This window comes from Hevea brasiliensis, chromosome 10 (assembly GCF_030052815.1).
Source record: "Hevea brasiliensis isolate MT/VB/25A 57/8 chromosome 10, ASM3005281v1, whole genome shotgun sequence".
Taxonomy (NCBI): domain Eukaryota; kingdom Viridiplantae; phylum Streptophyta; class Magnoliopsida; order Malpighiales; family Euphorbiaceae; genus Hevea; species Hevea brasiliensis.
Genome location: NC_079502.1, coordinates 4,120,983 through 4,143,036, shown reverse-complemented (window position 1 = coordinate 4,143,036; position 22,054 = coordinate 4,120,983). Strand labels below are relative to the sequence as shown.

General features: G+C 29.9%; 2 long non-coding RNA genes across 2 annotated transcripts; both read right to left on the bottom strand.

Annotated features, from left to right (window-relative positions):
- Positions 1-8,296: 8,296 nt before the first annotated feature.
- On the bottom strand, positions 8,297-10,581 carry LOC131169696 (uncharacterized). Its single transcript, XR_009140587.1, has 2 exons — positions 8,917-10,581; positions 8,297-8,810 (listed from the first exon to the last, which is right to left on the bottom strand). It is a non-coding gene; the product is annotated as an uncharacterized LOC131169696 (long non-coding RNA).
- A 1,245-nt stretch (positions 10,582-11,826) lies between these two features.
- Positions 11,827-12,782, bottom strand: LOC131169695 (uncharacterized). The gene is made up of 3 exons (XR_009140586.1): positions 12,550-12,782; positions 12,326-12,376; positions 11,827-12,195 (listed from the first exon to the last, which is right to left on the bottom strand). It is a non-coding gene; the product is annotated as an uncharacterized LOC131169695 (long non-coding RNA).
- Positions 12,783-22,054: the final 9,272 nt, after the last annotated feature.

The window sequence follows — 22,054 nt, the reverse complement described above, 5'->3', positions numbered from 1 at the left end:
AATTTTTCAGAGTGATCTTTAATCTCACTCATAAAAATCTAATGGAGCGGTGGATGAATATAAAAGAATTTGGAATGATATTGACAAGTGAAATTGAGGTATATAAATGGCTGGTAGTACCAACCAATTGCATAAATTTGCAAAATGCATTGATATTTAGTGATAAATTTTAATTCAGTAATATTAAAATCGTTTATATAACTATAAAAATTTTAAAATTTGATTGAAATTTAAGTCTCAATCAAAGTCTATATATATATATATATATATATATATATATATATATATATATATATGTAAACTTTATGTTGCATCACATGGAATGAACTTATTGAGTAGGACAAGAAGAAAATTATAAGTGATCTTTATCAAATGGTCAATAAAATGCTTATTATGTATTTGAATTGTATCATATATACTTTTAGATAAATTATTTTTTTGTCTCTAATTTTTTTTTTAATTTTTGTTTTGTTTTTTGGGTATTGATTTCTGTTTGGCTATATGTGATGAGATCATGATTGATCTTTTTGGTCATGGTAATGAGATTAATTATGATCGATTGGTTCCTTTCATATTATTGCTTCTGCTATGTTTCTAATTGTATTTATTACATAATTTAAATCTTCAACACCTACCAATAAGAGGAAAGAAAGGGTCAATATTGATTAGTAAACTTGGATCGTTAAGATAATGGGAGTTGCGAGTAGGGCTGAAGAGGACTCAGATACTTTGCCAATGTCTTTTGTTGGGTTACGTAACTATTGAATAGCCAATCTTTGCTATCTTTGAGAAGTCAATATCTTAAAAATTTATTGTGAAAATTAAAATAAATTTTTTATTATTTAATCATTATACAAAATTGAATATAATCGTATAAAATTATTTCAATTAAAAAAAATAATATAATTGATTTTCTTTCATTTTTAAGGTGTAACCCTTTCTTATCGACTCTCTCTTTTTTTGTTCTGTTAGTTGTCTAGTCTCTTTCTCACCAATTGAAGGGTGATGGAATTGAAAGTTCAAAGACTATTTTCAGGAGTTGTTTTGTGTAAATCATGGGCTTTTTGATTGAAACTTTAGTGCTTGGTTCCAGGGGCTTCCCCTGCTTAGTAGGCATATTAAGGGCTAATCTAGCATCGATCGTGTGGTGTTGGGTTTTGATCCCTTTAGGCTTTACAAGAGTAAGACATTTGAGCACTGCCTAACCTTTCCCGATTCACCAGTTTTCCATGGTCCTTGCTCTTTGATCCTTGCAGAAGTCTCCTTGCCCGTATGTGTTGTAAAGTTGTCTTAGTGTGTTGGGGTTCATTTGGTATTCGGAAGTGCTATTTTAGCTTGCATGTTTCCTTGTGATCGAGGAGTTCTTCTTATTTGTGCTCATCTGACTGTTGGACAACTTTTCTATAGCAGCATTTCTAGATCCCTCTGCCGATGGCAACAGAGACGGTTCACTCTCTCTGGTTGCCAGATCCTTAGCCTCAAATCCTTTACTCGGTTGGCCTAGGTGATACATAGTTCTTTAATATAGTTTTTATTTATGTTTATATTATCATTTTTGGTGTTTTAGTTAATTTTTGTTAATATTTTTAGATTAATTAGTTTCAAATTTATTTTATTTCATTTAATTAGTTTTTATTATTTCATTGCAAGGATTGAGTTAAAAGAGCCATCTAATGTTGAAAATTGGAGAAAAAGAAATTATAAAGGTTAAATTGAGTGTTTCAAACAGTGTATCTCACACCCTAGCCATGAGAATTGAAGAAATCTTGCAACCAGGTCAAGAAAAAAGAAAAATTCTGAAGTCATTTCTTGACAGTATTTCTCATGACTTGCCTGTAAAATTAGGCCAAGTCGCACAGCCTGCTTGGGAGATGTAAAAAGGCGCACGACCTGCATAGGAGAATCATCAGAATTGCACAATATGCCTGAGAAATATTATTTTCAACTCTTTTTTATCCAATCAGCCTTTGACAACTCATCGAAAGGATAAGAAAGGCCAAGATAAGAGTTAGTTAGAGGGGTTTTGCTAGGAGGAGAAGAAGAATAATAGATTTGGGGGTTTTTAAACACTCATTTTTCTCTCAAAATTTTTTTAAAAAAAAGAGACTCAAGAGAGTAGATTTGTGGAAGCTTGAAGGAAGACCTTGATATCAATAATAGAGTTTTTTTTTATTCTTTTCAATTCTTTATCTTAGTTTCTTCTATTATCATTGTTGAGAGATAATGTTGGGTTTTATAGCAACTATCATAAATTCAAATTAAAAGTGGAATCTAAGATTGGGTCTATGGGGTTTTGTAAAATAATCTTTCTCTTAATGCTCTAATTAATTGAGTAGTTCTCTATTCGAAAATATAAATTAATTTATTAACTAGAAGGTTTAATGATGCCCGGAAGGGATTATTAAATATTTTTTTATTATTAACCCTTGTAAGAATAGTTAAATTTGATTATTAGACAAAATTGATTGAGATTAACTATTGGATCAAATGAATTTAATATCCCTAGCCTTTTTTTTACTTGGTTTTAACCCCAAAGTTTTATTTACTCTTTCTAATTCATTTCTTAATTATAGTTAATTTCATTTTTAGTTTAATTTTAATTTCTTGAATTTAATGCAATTTAATAGTCTAGATATTAGTAAAATTAACATAAATTTTAATAATTAAAAGTAATTATCATGAAAATGATACTTTATTCACTCTTTATTAATTGAGCTATTTTGAATACTTGCAAATAAGTATCACTAGGGTTCATAATGGAGCGAAGTTTTAATGAGAAATTATGTGTAGATCTTTCTTCACATCTCTATATTTCTCCATCAAGCTTCTAATGAGAAAGATCGCTTTCATAGTTGAACAACCGGGTATGAAGCCAAATTGATTGAGAGAGATAGAAGTATCATGACGTAGTCGATACTCCACAACTCTCTCCCACAACTTCATAGTATGGCTCATGAGTTTAATTCTCCTATAGTTTAAGCAACTCTGTATGTCTCCCTTATTTTTAAAAATAGGTACTAAAATACTCCTCCTCCATTCATCAGGCATTTTCTTTAAGTTTAGAATCTTATTAAATAATTTACTTAACCATGTCACTCCCATATCTCCCAAACACTTTAACACTTCAATTGGTATTCCATCAGGTCCACAGGCTTTACCCACTTTCATTCTCTTAAGTGCTTTCTTTACTTCTAAATATCTAATCCTTTCAGTATAATTCACATTCCTTTCTATTGTTCTCTAGTCTATGTTTACGCTATTACCATTTTGGCTACTATTAAAGATATCATTAAAATAATTTCTCCATCTTTCTTTAATGTTCTCATCTTTCACCAATATTTTTCCTTCTTTATACTTAATGCACCTAACTTGATTGAGATCTTGACATTTCCTTTCTCTCCTCCTTGCTAATCTATAAATATATTTTCCCCATTCTTTAGTTTCAAGTTTCTCATATAACTTTTCAAAGGCATGTACTTTTACTTGACTAACTGCCTTTTTTGCCTCTTTCTTTGCTAGAGGGTAAATTTTTTGCAAAAATTATTTTTTCCTTTTTCATTTGCATATAGTGACATACTCATTCATTACTTCATACTTGTACATATTCACTTATATACACTGCATATAGCTTCATTATGCATACTTAGTTACATATAGGTTGACTATACATTTATACACTCATGCATTTCATTTGTTCATTTAAAATTTTTGAATTTTTAAACCAGTCTTTGAATTCCATAAGCCACTTATTCAAGCAGTCCAACTTGCCTTTAGATGGTTAGTGGAATAAAAGTTCCAGCTAGGTACAAAGTCTTAAGCATTATTCTTTCTCTTACTTAATAGCTGAAAATTAATACATTCATCTAGGTATGCAGATTCTGATTAGTTATTTTGAGTTTTGAGTGTCCGGATAAGCCTTTAAGAAAGAAAATGGTCCTTGTCGTCTCACCATTCCTAGAACAAGCATCTTAGATTTTTCAAAGCGAAATTTTTAACTTGCATTTGATAAGAAGATGATTTAGGCATTCCTTCATATTTTAAACCTCACATTTAGCCTTAATCTACCTTAATTTCATTTCAACCCTTGCAAACCCCCTTGAACCTTAATTCCCTATTTTCTTTGGAACCCAAATCATTTACCTAGCCATTAAACCTAAACACTACCACCTATTTATGAGAATAATATTTTAGCAATTAAGTGCATAAAAAAAATAGTGATAATACCAAAAAAAAAAAAAACTTGGAGGATTGAAACATCTTGAAAAGTGCAAAAGTAGTTGTGAAAAGTTGAAAAGGTTACCAAAACATCCCAAAGGTAATTTTGGGTGTGACATGAAATAGGGACACATACAAAATCAAAATAAAATAAAGTAAGCATAAAAAGTAGTCCCTTTGTATAATCATTGTGATAGCACTTGAGATTCACTGTGAATTTCTTTCCTCTTTATAAAAAAAAAAAAAAAAAAAAAAAAAGGGATGCACTTTGAGTTTCATGATTAATATTATTCTCATATGTTGTTTTCCTTATTCCCTTTCTTTGTTAACCACAATTTTACCCTATTAGACCCCATTACAACCCTTAAAAAGACCTAATGATTCTTTGAAAAATGCTTGTTACATTAGTAGAGTTAGATCTTTTATGCTTGCATATGGGTTTGGCAATATAATCTTCCATACATTACTCACCATTTATTTGAGACACATTGGCTATCTATTTCATTTAGGTTTGTTTTGGCACAATTGACTCTTGTAGCTGATTGGTATTTGTTGCTTGGGTTGATTGGTTAATTCTTAGCTATTCTGTAATTGTTGAGAGTGCTTGCTTCATTCTTTGTGCTTTTGCTGGTGGGAACTTGGAATGTTGGTGGCTAGAGGTAAGTTGGTGGTTTGGATTAGTGATTTTTGTGTTTTCAAAGACTGATTCTTTTCCCTTCCAAATGAGTTTTAATGAAATTTTGCTTGGGGACAAGCAAGAGTTTGAGTATGAGGGAATTTGATGCATGCATTTTAGATCATCATTTAGGAGTAATTTTTGCACATAATCTACCCTTGTTCATAGCTATTATTATAAATATTAGCGTATATTTAGTCAATTTTGCAATTTTCACTTTTCTTAGTTTAATTTTTGGAATTTATTTGTTTTGTAGGTTAAATCTGGAGAAATTTGATGTATTTTGATCAGAGTAGCCATTTGGAGGAGATTAAAGTCGAATTGCAAAAATTTTGAAGTTGAGTAAAAAAATGGCCGAGAGCGACACAACCTGCAGCACAACCGAATTAGCTTATGTCGCAGGTTGTGTCGATCGTCAGATATTCACGCCGAGAGCAACACAACCCGCGACACAACTGACTCGGCTTGTGTCATTTTTACTGGAAATAATTGACGTGGCATTTCCGTTACTCCAGCTTTTTACCTCACTTTCTCTGGAACCTTCCCCCTTTTACCCATTCTAGGGCAGACCCTTAGCCTATATAAAGCCTCATTTTATCATTATCTTGGCATAGAGAGCAAGGGAGGCAATTTCGGAAAAGTTAGAAAGAGAGAAGGAGGAGCACCTTTTGCATTTTCTTCCAGCAGCAGCAAGGATCACGTTTCTGCACTTTTCTGCGTGAGATCCTACGCAATTTCTTTGGGTTTTTCTACCCTTTAGCTTACATTTCCATTATTTCTTCATTTCTTCATTTGGGTTTGTCTTTAAACAATGATTTGTGAGTAGTTGATTGAGATTCTAGAGATGGGTTTGTAAATATTGATCTGTTTTGTGGTTTTGAACAGATTTGGCCATTTAAATGGGATTTGTTACATTTTGATTTATTGCTTGTGAGCTTGTTGCCTTGCTTGATGAATGGGCCCTCATTAAGTTAAGCTTTAATCCTTAATAGATGGACTGAAAAGTGAATATTAGGGATAGATAATCTTGCAATAAACTTTATTTTCTTAGTGTTAGAGATAAGCTAAGAGGATTAAGGGGAACTTTCCATAAATCAATTAGATCTTTAAATGGGTTTTTGTTAGGTTTGAAATACCGTGAAAACATGGTTTGATTTAATGAAAACCAACTTTGAAATGCTTGAAAAAGGTTTCAAAAATTTAAGAATTGATTTCCCTCAAAATTGCAATTCTCATGTGTTTGGCTAAATTAAGGATAAACCACATGCAAACAATATTGAAAATCCAATCTCTAGAATCAATTTAATTTTCATTGAATTTAGATTTAAATCCTCCAAATCTCATAAATAGCAATTTCAATTTAAATCCAATTTAAATTTAAATCCAATTTAAATCCAATATCTAGAATCACTTTATTTTTATTTTTATTGAATTTAGATTTCATTCCTCTCAAATTTCATAAATAGAAATTTCAAATTAATTTTTGGTAATCTAGTTTAATTAATTTTAGTTAATTGATTGATTTAGTTTTAATTCCTCAAATACCAATTTTAATTCCAAATTTCATTTTACATCTTTAATTTTTGTCTTAATTCCAAATTTCATTTTACATCTTTAATTTTTGTCATTCTAATTAGCTTATACTTTTATTTCCAATTTAAACACAATTCCCTGTGGGATCGATATCATTTTTTTTAAAACTATATTACTGTGACCCGTGCACTTGCGGACACACCGTATCAATTTCCTTTCTCTCTTCCTTGCTAATCTATAAATATATTTTCCCCATTCTTTAGTTTCAAGTTTCTCATATAACTTTTCAAAGGCATGTACTTTTACTTGACTAACTGCCTTTTTTGCCTCTTTCTTTGCTATCTTGTACTGTTCATATGCCTCATTATTATCACATTTAGGTAATTTCTTATACCATTCCCTTTTTCTCTTCACTGCCTTTTGTACTTCCTCATTCCACCACCATCTCTCTTTTGAAGGTGGTCCATGTCCTTTAGACTCTCTGAGTACTTTTCTAGCTATTTCTCTAATCTTTGATGTCATCTATATCCACATATCATTGGCCTCCATATCCAGCTTTCATGCTTCGGACTCAAGAAACTCATTTTTGAACTTTACTTACTTTACTCCTTTGAACTACCACCACTTTGTTCGAACTATACTATTTTTTCTGACCTTACTTGAATTGTTCCTAAACTTGACATCCAAAACCACTAACCGATGTTGACTTGTTAAAGCCTCTCCTGGAATGACCTTGCAATCATTGTATAGAACTCTATTTGTCTTCCTAGTTAAGAGGAAGTCGATTTGACTTCTATGTTGCCCACTTTTGAAAGTCACTAAATGTGACTCTCTTTTTATAAAGTAGGCATTTGCTAGTATTAGGTCGTATGCCATAGCAAAATCTATGATACTTTTTCCCTTCTCATTTTGACTGCCAAAATCAAAACCTCCATGAACATTCTCATAACCTTGCCTATCACTTCCTACATGTCCATTCAAATCTCCACCAATGAAAAATTCTCTTCATTCGGTATGCTTTGCATTAAACCATCTATATCTTCCCAAAACCTTTGTTTACTCTTACTATCTAGTCATATTTGTGAGGCATAAGCACTAACTACATTTATTGTTTCTCCTTCTAGTACTATTTCTACTAGTATAATTTCATCTCCTACTCTTTTCACAGCTATTATAGCGTCTTTCAATGTCCTGTCTATGATTATGCCCACTCCGTTCTTGTTTCTCTCTTTTCCGGTAAACCACTTTATACCTTGAATTACCCACTTCCTTACTTTTCTCTCCTACCCATTTAGTCTCCTGAATGCAAGTAATATTCACCTTTCTCCTTTTCAAAGTATCCACAAACTTCATTAATTTTCCTGTAAGTGATCCAACATTCCAAGTACCAACCCTGATCCTCCTCCTATCTTGTTCCTTTCTAATTGGTCTCCTTCTATGATATCTTTTATTGTTTTCTATGTCAATTTTGTGTTTTGCTCCACTATCTGTTCTACTATTTGTCCTATGTACTAACTTCTTTACCCATACCCGTCCATGATGTGGGAACCCTTGCTCACTTAACACCACACCCAGGCGCCGGCATGGCACGTCGCTTTCGGTGAACGCCCTACACCCTTGCATATTTCTCACTATACCCGGGCTCCGATGTAGCGCGTCGTAAGTAGAGGACGCCCCAACGTTTATATCATTTGAATCCATATCATAAGGTGTGATGAAATTTTTACGCTAGTTGTCACCTACCGCAACCCTCCTCCTTTATCCGGACTTGGAACCGGCTAAGCGCAAACTACTTAGGCGAAGTTATTTCACATTCTTAATCAAGCTAAGATATATTCTAGCCATTTTAGTATCTTCTATAAACAAACTCCATTACCGACTTGACCTGCAGCAGCAGAATGCATTCACTTCGTACATGGAGCATGTGGGCAAGGAACACATGACATGACAACTCAAAAGGTATCATGTGCCTATGACAAGACAAAACTACATTATCAAGGCAAAAGCTACCACACCATGATAGACATTTTGAACATATATGTGACCATCATAACAAAGGTGACATTCCAAATAATATGATACATCATACTAATCAAGTATCATGTTCCTGGAAGTTGAGCCAATGGCTATAGTCCATTCTGGATAGGATTTGCTGTCATTCCATTGTCCTTGACATCCAAATCACTTGAACTTGGGGGAACATCCATTGCTGGTACGCAGTTAAAGAATCTGTGTGGCTGCATCACAAATAGGGTAAAGAATAACACAATTGTAACTCTACTATTGCTGCATTAATTGCACCTCAAATGGTCATCATTCATTTGTTTGCCATTTGATTATTGTGGTGTGACTCTAAGAATCCCTGCTTTAATTACGAGTCCTGTACCTATTAGAACAAGGTGATATATAACTGAAATAATGTTTGAAAATAAGATTTATTATCAAGGACGAAACAAATTAACAAATTCGTAAAATTATGATGAGCAATATACCATTGGCATAAAAACAATGCGTTCCACTGGCATGACAGGTCAGTCTTCCAATCAGGGAATGTGTGTCACTCCAGATACATTCCTGAAATAATTTTATATAAATGATTAAATGTTAATATATGAAGATACATCTGCAGCTTCAAATGATCTAAATTCATTTTCATAAGAATCTATGCTAAGCTCAACTGACTTTTTTAGCTTTTTTTTCTTTGTACATATAATCCACCATCAGATTATAGAATCCAACCAGGTATAATGCAAGTAGAGCGTGTGCTCATAGCTTCATATGCATGCACTATTAGTACGTACAAGATACTCTGATGGGAAAATGAAGAAAGATTTTCATCACCTCTGCTGTCCCACTTCTATTCAGAACAGGAAGCAGCCCTTATTTTTCCATAAATAATGAACATACACACATAACTCAGTTTTTACTACTACAGAAACAGAAGTATATATGATGCTATATATTAGAAGATGAGATAGGAGGAGGAAACAAGAGTGGGTGAACTCGCTATGGAACTATATTAGCAATTTTGCTTCACCCAAGTAGCCAATCGCCCTCCTTCAAGAGGATTTTGATTGGGAAACTATCCTCCAGGATACATTTCATCATATGAGCATGAGGCACTACCCACAGATTATGTTTCAAGAAAGCAGTTCTTCTTAAGAATTTTGCCTCTGAACCAGCCAAAGGTAGACAATTTGAACCAGGTACTAATTTGTAATTGTACCGTGTAAGCTGCCCAGTTCGATTAACGGTTCTTGTGTTTCTGATCTGAATTACAAAATTGGTAATGCAGATTAGATATGGTAATTTATCCCAAAAGGGAAAAGAAATGTGAAAAGGCAAATTCAAACAAACCAATCATGCAACCTACACAGCTCACATTCCAGGAACTCCATTAACATATCAAGAGAATAGGAAAAAAATTATGTTTTGAACTGTAGATAGAATGATATATCAAAGAGTAGAAGGTCAGAAACCTAATCACGATAGCAAACATAATGTTTGATCTGTATAATGGAGATAGAATAACATATTAAAGGGTAGAAAGTCTGAAACCTAATCACAAGTGTTTCAAGAGAACAATATGAAAAAACAACAACAATCTGAACAATTATTGCCAGCACCAAAGTAGAGGACCATCTGATTCTATCCCATCTTCTAAAGAGAATCAATAGACCTTCCAATGGATCAGAACATCAACTCAAACTGAAAGTTCATTCATTCAGCAAACTCCATTAACCAACAGTAAACATGGGCTACAATCTAATGGCCGCAAGATTACCTTGAATTTACCCTACAGCAACAGGGCATTATCCCTCTCAAACCAGCTTAAGAGAAAATTCATTAAGGTCTCCAGATGATTTCAAACCAGTTTAAGAGAAAATTCATTGAGAAGCACCATAAACAGGGTCCATCTTGAGCAATACATTAAACTACAGTTCAAACTGGTATTTACATAAGGGTGAGTGAGTGTATGTGTGTGTGTTAAAACAAAAATAAGGTTATAGGACTACAGAGAAATAGGAAAGCTAGTCATGAAAAAGAGGAAAAGAAGGAAAAAGAATGTTGATAATAAAGCCTAATGATAAAACCGTATGTGCCACAAAAAAGTGTTGACGGACCAGTGCATATAATCCAGAAGCAACGGTTGTACGATACTTCCCCAGATTGCAGTGCTCCTAAGCTAAGAATTCCAGTGAGTTTAACTTAAGCTTCAATTTTCCCATCCTAAAACAGAGAGAATAACTAGCTTGAAGATATTAAAAAGAAATCTTCCTTACAACTTCACACAAAAAGCTAAAGAGATAGCAACTGGTAAAAGAGTTAACATCTAGCAAAGGAAACTATAGAAATGTTCCTCACTCAATGACCTCATTTTGCTATCAAGAGGGCAGCTAAGCTAAGCCTTTTTTCTGCACTCAGAAAGCTTTGCATAAATTTAAGAAAAGAAATTAATTGATTAGGAAAGATATTAAGCCATCAAGCCAATTTATATAAACAAAGCAGAACAGAGAAACCCCAGAGGAATTCAAGTCAGACACTGACTCGACTGATAAAAATGTCAGAAGAAATCCATACACATAATTAGCCACGGTGCATATAAGAAAACTGACAGCCTTCTAGAACGTCAGACTTCTGCTAATCCTGTTCTTCAATCCTAATGCTTCCATAAAATTCCATCATCCTCTTAATGTAAACAAAAACAGTTCTCATTTGTTTCAACACCTCCGGTGAAATTTGTAAAGCGCGCATCAAAGTACTTGATGAAGACAAAACAATCACAATTTTGCAGCATAACAGTTATGTAATTACTCAGTATCTTCAAGTCAATTAGACAGGAAGATACACATGATTATGTAACCAAAAAAAAAAGCGCTTCACCTTTTTAAGAGAATGTGCATTTTTACCCAACCACCATCTCAACAAAACTTAATATGTGGGCCACAGATCTCCTACCTCAATTGCCATTGACATATACAACAGAATAGATAACTAAACTGCTCTGGGAGTGAAACCAACACAAAAATTCCACTGCCAGGCAAAAAGAAATCAATGATAAGCATAACACATTAACATAGACACCATTTAGTGATGCACTTCCATAAAGAAGCAAGCACCTTCTGCTACTGAACAAAGTGTCCATCAACACAAAAGCTTGGACACAAAAAAGCTAGGACCTTCAGGCTGAATGAACTGTAGAGGTTTCAAATCACTTCTATCAACACCTCCTCGAGATTCACCAGCAGTGTAATTTCTTAAGGGATCAGCTGGTGGTAGAGGAACAAGTTTACAGTCATCAAATTCAATCACCACCATATTTTTCATATCAATGAGAATATGGATTCCTTCAACTGGACGAGTATAACCATTTTCTAAATCATAAGGGTCTTACCTGAAAATAGAGTAATCACTTCATTTCTTCCGTTGATAAATTTCTAAATCACAATGGGCAAATTACAAATACCAGCGACAGGTATCTTCAAATTTCACTAAAATGGCATCTATCTTGAAAAATATGAAGTAAACAGAAATCCACCAGTAAGCTATTACTGCTATTTAACATTAACCTACTACCTATAAACCAACAAAACAGGTAATCAAAAGTTATTTTGTGCTTTCTGTGTATTTTTCAAAACAGAAACGTGTTTGTGAAATTTGAAGATACCTCGAGATGGTAAATGCAATTTACCAAATTATAAGCCGCAATTCAAGATAAACATAGCTGCAATTAACCTCAGGAGTTGCTCCAGCTGCCCTGACAGTTGCCACTGCAACAGAAATTTTAGCAGCTGTTAAAAGGGTCCAAAGGATCCTATGCAAGAAAATAAACAAACATAATAAGCAAATTTCAAATAGGACTAATATTATCAAACAGTAAGATAATGTAGAAGTTCACACCACAACTCCCAGTGTTGAAGTTTGGACTCCCTTCCCAGGGTTAACTGCTTTCTGTAAACCCATTGGATTGACAAGAAAATAACCGGATCAATCAGGCGTATCCTTAGATGAATGTAAGGAATAAAGGAACCCCAAAAAAGTAATTTAAGAAAAAAAAATACAATGTATGTTACATTTCTTAAAAAGAGGAACAAAAAAAATCAAAGTAAGTGTTTTGTTATTACTTTTAGCAGAAGTGGGGTTAGGTGGAGGAGGATCATTGACATTGAGGGACTTAACAGGGCAGATCAGGGACGACATGGTAGCTGCTCTCTTTATGATCGGATCCTGTGGTGGGTCAAAACTTCAGATGCAGTAGCAGCAGCGGTGGCAGAGGAAGATTTGGCGGGAGTGCAACAAGAAGGCGTTGCCTTTTCCTAAGCTGTGACCATTGTAAAGGGACAGCAACTTCGCCGTATCCACCGTAACACTTGTCACTGACATAAAGAAAATAACATTATTTTTTATTAAATATTTTTTAAAATTATTATATATAATTAATTATTAATATTTAATATTTAATAATTAAATAAATGATTGATAACTAAAAAAAATATTAATAAGGAGAAAAAATGTTTTCAGGGCTCATCAGCCTAGAGCTCAGATGTGTGTGCCCAAAGCATGTACCACCAGATGGGCTGCTCTTTCCTAGTTTTTCAGAAGTTATATATTATATATTTACTTGGTTGTTTTCATTTTTGTTCATAAAGTTAATAATTTGAAGGAGAAATTATTAAAATTTCTCAATTTTTTTCTTAATTTTTTATAATACTTTCATCCTTCAATTAATTAAAATATTATTTAATTTAATCATTAATAGGATTTTGAAAACATTTTTCTCCTTGAGTTTTCAAATGAAACTGCTTGTTCTTCCCTGAAAAATGAAAAGATGAGTGAATAAAATCACAATGAGGGATTAAAAGTTATTTTAGTTATAAAATGAATATTTTCTGAAGTTTAGGGATTACATAATTTAATTTTCAAAAAATAATAAAATAAATGTGAATTTTGCTACATATCAATCAATTTTAGTTATTTACCCTAATTTAAAGATGTTATATATTAAATTTTATTAGAATAATTACTGAATTTTTGGAGTAGCTAATAATTTTGTAATCAAACTCTTATTTTTTTATTTATTTGATCAAAATTGAAATTAAAACTTAAAATTTTATAGCTAAATGACTTAAAAACCTAATAAAAATTAATGCGGAATGCATATCTTAAATTTCATATAAAAATATATTCCTAATTATATGATAAATCATTGTCTAGACCCGATGAATTATGAATTTAAAATATAAATATATGATATTCATATATTTAATAAATAGATTTTACTATACATCTTATATCTTATATTTATGATAGACCATATTTAAATAAAAAAAATCTTATGTTCCATAAGAGAAAAAAAAAATGAAATTAAGGCCATTTGCTTTGTAAAAAATATATATATTTTAAATATTTTATATTTTTCAGTATTTAGACACTTAAAAAAATAAATTAATAAAAAATATTTTTTAAATCAAATAGAAAATTTATTTATCTGAATTTTAATAATTTTATTAAAATATAAAAAAATTTATAAATATGTAATACATAAATACGTACCATTATTTTTCATGAAAAGAAACGGAGTCTAGAGCTTAGTTATAAATATCAATCATGATAATTTTTAATTTTTTTTTTAAATTGAGATAAAACATCAATATTCTAGAAATAAAATAAAAATGATAGTTTGAGCGTAGAAAGGGCAAGAGAGATTTCCATCCTCTTGCATGTGCTAGCTTCTTGTGTTCCAAAAAAAAGACGACAAAGAAGATCAAGAATGGTATGGTGTGTCAATATCTGTAGAGATATGGTCCCCTTCCCATGCAATTTGAACTAGTTGCTCTCTGTGTTTGCGTCTTGTCCATGGTCCCCTGTTGATTCATTGCTTCTCAAACTAACATTCCAAGGGGAAAATTCCAAAACCTTTTAAGGACTAGGGGTTAATATTCAGTTTTAATTGAACTGAATCGAATCGAATTGAATTAAATTATAAAAATAAAATTATATATTTTAAAAATTAAATAAAATTAAAATAGATAAAAAATAGGATCAAACTAAATCGTTATATTCGGTTTAGTTCAAATCGATCGATTTTGATTTTTGATCGATTTTTTAATTTAGACTTGATTTTCAAATTATTTGATCTAATTTTGATTTTGGTTTGAACCTAATAATCATTAATCAATAAAATTAAACAATTTATATATATATATATAATTCATAAATTCCCTATAAAAATAAATCAATTCAAAAATTGATTCAGTTCGATTTGGTTCAATTTGAATATATAAAATTACTATTCATTTTTGTTCAGTTTAACTGATTTTTTCTTTTCCAAATCAAATCGAATCGAAATAACTGAAATTTTTATAATATAAAACCAAACCTATTGAACCAAATTAATTTGATTAAATTTAATTTTTCGGTTTGAACCGAAATCTATTCACTCCTATTAAGGAAACTTGACCGTTAGTTTTCCCCACACTTTTAAAAGCCGTTAGGTAATGTTCTGATGGATGTTTTAATTATTAAATTTTAAAATAATTAAATTATTTTTAATAATATCTAATTTGAAAAAAAAAATCCAATTTCAATGTGACTCTAAATAATTCAGGATACCAAGAACATAGAGCAAAGCAAGATTTAAAGCACTGAATTTATATCTATTCAAGCGCAAGGTTACCATCTTCTCTTCAAATTCAAGCTTTAGAAGATATACATATTATGAAGATTAAAGATGCGCTTCTGCTAATAATTTAAATTTTTAGCACAATAATAAGCATTTGATGCTATAATTAGAATCAGAGCCGAGTCATGAGTTTGATAGGAGAATTATTATCACTAGTGGTGATATTTTAATGGGCCAATGTTGCTGCCCAAATCCCTTCGACCCATAACACGATAATAAACGCTCGAACAGTTTTATTCGCAAAAAATAACTTATATATAGAAAATATTTTTTGTGGAAATTGTTTTATAAAAAATAAAAATATTTTCTATTATTTGATTGTAATGTCAAATTAAAAATATACATTTATGTCATACATATACAAGTGTTTTCATATTTTAATAAAATTATAAAACTTACTCTTTTCAAGATTTTTTTTTTAAATTACTCAATTTTTTCACTGATCAAGAAAATATTTTTTGTTTATTCATTTCTTGAATTCCTCAAACACTAGAAAAAGCTAAAAATGTTTAAAAAAAATATTTTCACAAAATAAATGGAGTTTTAAAAAAAAAAAATAAAATTCAGATGTTAATTAACTCAATAGTCTGGATTGCTTGTTATTTAACATTAAGTTGTGAATTTAAATCATCTAACTTGCAAGATTTATTTTTAGGAAATAAATATTATTTTTATAACAAGAGACTAAACAGATTACTTTTTTGTTAACAACATTTTACATTTTTTTAAATTCAATTTAAATAGTAAATTTAATTAAATTACAAGAATGTTATAATTTAAATTAAATAAAAAAAGGTCATTTCATGCCAATTCAGTAATTAAAAATAGGACTTTCTTAATAGTAGGACTAAATAGTAGACATAGGCATATTATAATTTAACTTAAAAACCACAAATTAAAATTAATCATTAATTAATTTCTAACTGAGAGCTATCACTAGATTAATATTTTTGTTTTCTTTTGTGGTTTTTTTTTTTAATAAACTCTTAGATATTTGTGTCTATTCAAAATAAATTTGAGCTTACATTCTCATATTTGTGTCCATTGGAAATGGATCTGAAATTTCTCCCAAATATTGAGATCAAGTCCTCTATCTCCTTACTAGGGTTTTGTTTTGTTTTTGTTCCTTGCTGTATTTGATGAATTGCCAAAATATAATATGGATTGTTGACTCCATTTAGTTAGAGATTTTAGATCTTCAAGCAGGGATAATGATCTTCTATTAATCGAGTCTAATAATGCAGTTGTTTCTCCATTGAAGCTTGCCAATTTAAACTCTTTTACAGTCACATAGATAAAATGTTTTCAAAATGACAATATTATAAAAATTTTCTTTTGTCATGCAAAATAAAAAATGACTAGTTATTACCCGAAAAGTTATTTTCCTCCATCACATCATCCCTAAATAGAAGTTTTCAATTGTCTTTTTTTATATATTTTTTCTTTATAAAAGATTATGTTGTATTGATACTTATTAATAAATTATCAAATTTAAAAAAAAAATTATAAACAAGCAAAATAAACTAAATTACCATAAAACCCCAAATTTAAATATAATCTTATGAATATATAAATCCATGTATTATATGACAAAATTTATCATAGTAGTTACAAAATATAATTAGTACTTAAGAATATCATATTATTTCGAATACATTATTAAAATTAAAATTAAATTTTAAAAATTAATTTTCATATTTTATTAATGAATTCCATCAAAAATTATTATTAATTTATAATTATTACAAAAAATTAAATAATGAAATTTTTATAAATAAATTTCTTTAATGGAATTCCCCAAATATTTATCTAATCTGTTATTTAATAATTGAATTTTTTATTAAAAAAAAGAAGAGACGGGGAACATAAAAATAGCTATTTAATATTAGATATATCCACTGCTGTTTATTTTGATGATCAATTAATTGAATATATATATATATATATATATAAACTACCAAATACTCCTACACATGTAGGAAGTCAAAATCATCTGATGTTGTTGTAAATTTCTGAATACTTAGTTAGTATTCGATGATTATCTAGTAGCTACTCTGATGCTCAAGTCAGCAATGGAGTTTTATCAAAAGATTATAGAATGTATAGTATTTTTTTGAAACTTTCAGAATATACTTTATACCATATTTTGAAACCTATTTATATAAGGATAAATAATAGTCACCTTCAATTCCGTCCAAGATCTTCGCCTTTTTCTTATTTTTATATTATGTTATACACATTAATTATGTGCTTGATCTCAAACACAATATCTGGCATGATATTTGACGTGATTTTCGATTGTTTCAGTCTCTAAGGTGTTGCTTTTCATCAGTGTTCTTGAATCTAAATTTTGTCAGAGATCGCTCTGCTATTTTGGTTCGGATCTCGATATGAATTCAAAACTCGAACCTAGGTATTTTGAACTCACCAAGCTTGACTCTTTCAGTTGTAGGCTATATCACTATCCTAGCTATTAGAAAGCTTCGCTAGCGAACTTAAAACACACACACAGCTTAATCGTCGAGACACTATACAACTTTACCGAATATCTAAATCATAGCTGATACAAAAATCGAGGAATAATATATTTTAAAATATAATAATAATATTATTATTATTATTATCATCATCATTATTGTCGTCGTCGTCATCGTCGTCATCTAGTGTTTTTTTTTTTTTTTTTCATCAAAAGGCCGGAAACTTTAGCTGGGAGTTGATCTCCACTTCTCCTCTTCCGTTTATTACAAATTGATAGTAACTTATAAGGCGACAACCCGCAAGTGGGATCCAATCAATGAATGATTTTGGGTGTATTTGGTTAACTGAATCCAATCGAGCAGAATTTTCAACTATTTAAATTATTAATCGATTTTAAAATTATTAATTAAACATAATTGAAATTGAGAAAAAATTAAAATTAATCGAAACTGAAAATATTCGATCAGTTATCAGTTATAACCTAATTAATTGAAATAAAAATAAAATATATATTTTATATTATTAATTATTTAATAAAATATTAATAAAAATATATTTATATTCTTTTTTATTTATAAAAAATAATAAATATGATTTAATATTAATAAGATAATAATTTTAAGTTAAATATTATTATAAAATCATAAAAATAATAATTATAAATAATATAATATTAATAAAATTATAATTAATATAATAATTAATTAAAATTCAGTTATTTCGGTTAGTTCGGTTACCAAATTAAAGGTAACCAAACTGATAACCAAAAACAAAAAATTTTTATTATTACTAATCAAAAACCAAATCAAACCGAATTGAATTTACTCTTACCGAAACAACCGAATTTCATCGATTCGGTTATTCTATTATAATCGAATAATGCACACCCTAGTGTTGGCACCCAAAGTTACTTAAAAAAATAATATTTTAACTAATTCAATTTAAGCTGTAATTAAAATGAATTACAATCTAAAATTTAATCCTTATTTTTTTTTATATATATATAATAGTTTAATCATAATTTGAATAATTCTGAGTAGGAGGAGCATTCGATCGGTTCGGTTCCAAATTGAGCCGAATACTAAAAATCGAAATACTGAATCACTCAAAAAAGTGAGCCGATACAAACTAATTACCTAAAAATAACAAAACTGAACCAAACTGAAAAATAACAGTTTGATTCGGTTTTTATTGCATTAAACCGAAACTATTAGAATTTTACAAAAGAAACTATTTACATCTAATAAACAACAATTTATTGATAGCAATCATAAACCCGCTTATAAAAAAACATGTTTATAAATATCAATAATACATAAAAATTCATTCAAAAGTACATAACATATAAATCCACAAGTCCATAAAATTGTAAATCTGTATTACATAAAATATACCATGAAATTATAAATCCAAAATACATAAAAGTCCATAAAAATAGCAAGCATCACTTTATAAAAATAACAATCCTAGGCTGAAAAATCACTTGTGCCATTTGTTATTCAGTTTAGTTGATTTTGTCGGTTTTAACCGATAAAAAATCAAAGCAAATCGAAAACTAAATATACTAAAAATCTCTAACCGAACCGCACTAACAGAAAAAAAAAAACCAAACCGATTGAATCAAAATGATTCAGTTTAATTTAATTTTTCGATTCACACCAAAAACTACTCATGTCTAATTTTGAGTCAAATAATTGCCCGCCTCTATATACCAAAATTCTAGAAAACAATGACATAAATTGCAAGATCCGAAGAGATGGTTGCCATTTCTATATATGTCATTTTGTGCTGCTTAGCGTTTTTCCTTTGTTTTTATATTCTTGTTTTGGAGGTTCTCTGCCGTTATATGGAGTTATCCAATATTAAAATCTAACTCTATCAAGTAAGAGATATGTCTTTAATTATTAAATAAAATTAAATTATTAATATATCAATTTTTAATTTCTTAATTAATCTTAGAAAGTCTATTTTAAATATTCAAACATATAATTTTAAAAAATCTAATTATTTTCAAATTACTAAAATTAAATTTAATTTTTAATATCTTTCAGTTAAAAAATTTATTTTTTTCAAAAAAAAAAAATACTGATCTCCTTCTAGAGTTTAGTTTTTTTTTTTATTGGGTATGTCCTTATAGTTTTAATTTAAATTTGTCATGAAGCAAAAATAATATAAGAATAAGACAAGATATATATATATATATATATTAATGATTAAAAATGATTTTTTTTATTTATGATAGAGTTATTTTAAGATTATTTTATATACATTTAAATTAAATAAATTTTCAGAGTGATCTTTAATCTCACTCATAAAAATCTAATGGAACGGTGGGTGAATATAAAAGAATTTGGAATGATATTGACAAGTGAAATTGAGGAATTTAAATGGCTGGTAGTACCAACCAATTGCATAAATTTGTAAAAAGCCCCTCAAATTTATTGATAAATTTTAATTCAGTAATATTAAAATCATTTATATAACTATAAAATTTTATATAAAATTTTAAATTTTGATTGGAATTTAAGTCTCAATCGAAGTCTATATATATATATATATACGTAAACTTTATGTTGCATCATATGGAATGGACTTATTGATTAGGACAAGAAGAAAATTATAATTGATCTTTACCAAATGGTCAATAAAATGCTTATTATGTATTTGAATTGTATCATATATACTTTTAGATAAATTATTTTTTTGTCTCTAATTTTTTTTTTTAATTTTTGTTTTGTTTTTTGGGTATTGATTTCTGTTTGGCTATATGTGATGAAATCATGATTGATCTTTTTGGTCATGGTAATGAGATTAATTACGATCGATTGGTTCCTTTCATATTATTGCTTCTGCTATGTTTCTAATTGTATTTATTACATAATTTAAATCTTCAACACCTACCAATAAGAGGAAAGAAAGGGTCAATATTGATTAGTAAACTTGGATCGTTAAGATAATGGGAGTTGCGAGTAGGGCTGAAGAGGACTCGGATACTTTGCCAATGTCCTTTGTTGGGTTACGTAACTATTGAATAGCCAATCTTTGCTATCTTTGAGAAGTCGATATCTTAAAAATTTATTGTGAAAATTAAAATAAATTTTTTATTATTTAATCATTATACAAAATTGAATATAATCGTATAGAATTATTTCAATTAAAAAAAATAATATAATTGATTTTCTTTCATTTTTAAGGTGTAACTCTTTCTTATCGACTCTCTCTTTTTTTGTTCTGTTAGTTGTCTAGTCTCTTTCTCACCAATTGAAGGGTGATGGAATTGAAAGTTCAAAGACTATTTTCAGGAGTTGTTTAGTGTAAATCATGGGCTTTTTGATTGAAACTTTAGTGCTTGGTTCCAGGGGCTTCCCCTGCTTAGTAGGCATATTAAGGGCTAATCTAGCATCGATCGTGTGGTGTTGGGTTTTGATCCCTTTAGGCTTTACAAGAGTAAGACATTTGAGCACTGCCTAACCTTTCCCGATTCACCAGTTTTCCATGGTCCTTGCTCTTTGATCCTTGCAGAAGTCTCCTTGCCCGTATGTGTTGTAAAGTTGTCTTAGTGTGTTGGGGTTCATTTGGTATTCGGAAGTGCTATTTTAGCTTGCATGTTTCCTTGTGATCGAGGAGTTCTTCTTATTTGTGCTCATCTGAGTGTTGGACAACTTTTCTATAGCAGCATTTCTAGATCCCTCTGCCGATGGCAAGAGAGACGGTTCACTCTCTCTGGTTGCCAGATCCTTAGCCTCAAATCCTTTACTCGGTTGGCCTAGGTGATACATAGTTCTTTAATATAGTTTTTATTTATGTTTATATTATCATTTTTGGTGTTTTAGTTAATTTTTGTTAATATTTTTAGATTAATTAGTTTCAAATTTATTTTATTTCATTTAATTAGTTTTTATTATTTCATTGCAAGGATTGAGTTAAAAGAGCCATCTAGTGTTGAAAATTGGAGAATAAGAAATTATGAAGGTTAAATTGAGTGTTTTAAGCAGTGTATCTCACACCCTGGCCATGAAAATTGAAGAAATCTTACAACCAGGTCAAGAAAAGAGAAAAATTGTGAGGTCATTTTTTTGACAGTGTTTCTCATGACTTGCCTGTGAAATTAGGCCAAATCGCACAGCCTGCTTGGGAGATGTAAAAAGGCGTACGACCTGCCTAGGAGAATCATCAGAATTGCACAATATGCTTGAGAAATATTATTTTCAACTCTTTTTTGCCCAATCAGCCTTTGACAACTCATCGAAAGGATAAGAAAGACCAAGATAAGGGTTAGTTAGAGGGGTTTTACTAGGAGGAGAAGAAGAAGAATAGATTTGGGGGTTTTTAAACACTCATTTTTCTCTCAAAATTTGGAAAAAAGAAAGAGAGTCAAGAGAGCAGATTTGTGGAAGCTTGAAGGAAGACCTTGGTATTAATAATAGAGTTTTTTTTATTCTTTTCAATTCTTTATCTTAGTTTCTTCT